Genomic DNA, 3,067 nt, shown 5'->3' with positions numbered 1-3,067 from the left:
TTAAATCAATCCAGGGTAATTGGATCACTACAATTATGGAGACGATATTGAGCTATTGGTGTTAACAAGGCTAGCTACAGTCACTACTTCCTGACTGGGCAATGTCGCTCCTTGGCAAGTTCTCTCAGCTAGCTATGAGGGTCGCGAGCTTATTGGCCCCGTTCAATCCCCCCCCCCCCCCCACCTCCCCCAGGATACTTACCCCGGCCCCGACAACTGCCCCCTAAAAAAACTACCCCCTACCCCCGAACACACACACACACACACACACACACACACACACACACACACACACACACACACACACACACTCTCTCTCTCTCTCACATACACACACGCACACACACTCTCTCACACCGTGCACACACACACACTGACACACACACACACCATCACCCCCCCCCCCCAACCACAACCACCACCACCACACAAACACATAAAACGATCTCAGCCCAGTGACCGAATATGCAACCCTCAATTGTCACATGATAAAACCAGGAAATGTTGCCATAATGTCCTGATTTGATCCTTTCAAGTGCAAGCAATCTTACCTCGCTGCCTGTCAAGGGCCATAACTCCGTCAGTCATTCCTCGGGGGGAAAAAATCGTGTGGGTTTCCACCAAGGCCGAAATAAACCCCGTCACAAAAAGAAATGGCCCGACGTTGCTGGTAAACTTCCCCCGGGTAGGACTTCCTTGCCAGAGTGCTGCAGGCTTCTCAGAACACTCGAGGAACGCTCGTTTCAACACTGAATCTGTAATGAGAAATCGGTGGGAAAATTTGTAAGGCCCCCCCAAAAAAATAGGTCTGTTTACGGTAACATAGGCCCAAAAAAATATGGTCGGTAGGTCGGGATTTTTTTTTTTTTTTTTCCAAAAAACCATATTTTTACGTTATTTTGCAAAAAAAAAACAAGATTTTTTTTTTTCCCCCCAAATGCCAAAAAAAAGTCTAGGGTCGCGCGAAAAAAATAGGGTCGGTCGGGTTACCGTAAACAGACCTATTTTTTTTTTGTGGCCTAACATGCTACATTCGAAAAGTTTATACTGCCTATGAATGAGGCACTCCTAGAACGCTCGTTTCAACACTGAATCTGTAATGAAAAATCGGTGTGAAAATGTGTAACATGCTACATGCGAACAGTTTAAAACTGCCTATAACCGAGACACTCCTAGAACGCTCGTTTCAACACTGAATCTGTAATGAAAAATCGGTGGGAAAATGTGTAACATGCTACATGCGAAAAGTGTTATACTGCCTATTAATGAGACACTCCTAGAACGCTCGTTTCAACACTGAATCTGAAATGAACAAGAAATTCCTCCGAGGTAGGAAAAACACCCCCGTTGGTCAAAGGGAAATAACCATTCTCACTGCCACCAACTGAGAAGGTTATTTCCCTTTGACCATTAATATGTCCCGCTATAAGTCCTTGTAGAATCTTAATCCACCAATAACTCCCTAACCGTGTGTTTGACTGGTCCCAATTTTTGTAAGGACCGTCTCAGGAATGTATAGAACCTGTTCACCAAGTTTGGTGACGATCGGTTCGTTCATTCTTGAGATCTATATGCGAACACAAACACACAAACACACAAACAAACAAACAAACACATCGATCGAATCCTATACACACCCCTATACCGGGGGTGTAAAAATCGGTGGGAAAATGTGTAACATGCTACATGCGAAAAGTTTATACTGCCTATAAATGAGACACTCCTAGAACGCTCGTTTCAACACTGAATCTGTAATGAAAAATCGGTGTGAAAATGTGTAACATGCTACATGCGAAACGTTTTATACTGCCTATAAATGAGACACTCCTAGAACGCTCGTTTCAACAGTGAATCTGTAACTGATTAAAAATCGGTGGGAACATGTGTAACATGCTACATGCGCACAATATTATACTGACTAAACATGCGACACGGATTCAGGGTATTGTCGTCAATTTGTCTTCATGCAGTTGTGGTGTGAGCTCATACTTTTAGTTGTAGCTTAGAGCATCTATTTGTGTCGTCAAAAGGGAACTCATGTTCGGATCCTCAATGTTAAATATTGTATTAATGTCACGATACAGTTTTGTTTGAATCAAGGGAACTCATCAACGGTTGTCTGTCTCTTTCTGCAGTAAAAAAAGGAATTTATCTCAAGCACACATGCCGCCTTTGGTTCAATACTCGCATTAAGACTGAATGTTAATCGAAAACAATACCCGCAGTGTAGCCAATAGCAATTCTCTGGCATCTAAAGTCTCTATTCGCTGTCATGCTTGTCCTGGAGGAGCATAGGTTCCTTAGGCCCGGCGCTCACCTGTGTAATTTCAGCAGGACAGACGACGCACTGCAGATTATTACAGCCCGCTACACGCTGCATGAAAAGAAAACAGACCACGTACTCGTCATAATCCCTACCGCGGCATCAATAATCTGCAGTGCGTCGTCTGTGCCGCTGACTCTGAGCAGGTAAAACTTGGCCCTTACAATTATTTCTACAAAATGTATCCTGCTGTGTATATGGTAATGCATACACTACTGTTCAGACCTAGAATATCGTTTTATTCCGAAAGCGATTGTAAAATAGGACAAGACGGGCGGGGGATACCCGTTAAGTCTGTGCGGGTGTTAGCACTTCTCCGCTGTCGCCACGACACTGCAAATTTCACAGCGAGGACAATTTTGCTCGATCCATGAACCCTCTGCATAATTATATATCAACCAATTCGATCTCTCGCCCGTTGAGTTACGACTTCACTTTATACACAGACAAAGTTCGATACTCTATGATTTTCTCGTCACAATTTCAGTCACAATTCCGTAACAGTCAAGTGATAGGTTTGTCTACTGAATACACATCGTTATCAATGAATGACAGGCATACCTACACAGCAGCCAAAAGGTTCACAAAGTTATAAGCCAGAAAGTGATGCAATATATTCAAACTAGTCTAGATGTGCAACTCGGATCTTTCTGCCACGATTCTTCCTCCCTTTTTTTCTTCACTAACATAGGTGTTACCTTTTTGTTGTAAATCTTCGTCGCAGCGTTCATCACACCGACACCT

The sequence above is a fragment of the Littorina saxatilis genome, linkage group LG8 (genome assembly GCF_037325665.1).
Source record: "Littorina saxatilis isolate snail1 linkage group LG8, US_GU_Lsax_2.0, whole genome shotgun sequence".
Taxonomy (NCBI): Eukaryota; Metazoa; Mollusca; class Gastropoda; order Littorinimorpha; family Littorinidae; genus Littorina; species Littorina saxatilis.
The sequence above is the reverse complement of the archived record's forward strand: the minus strand, read 5'-3'. Positions refer to the sequence as shown.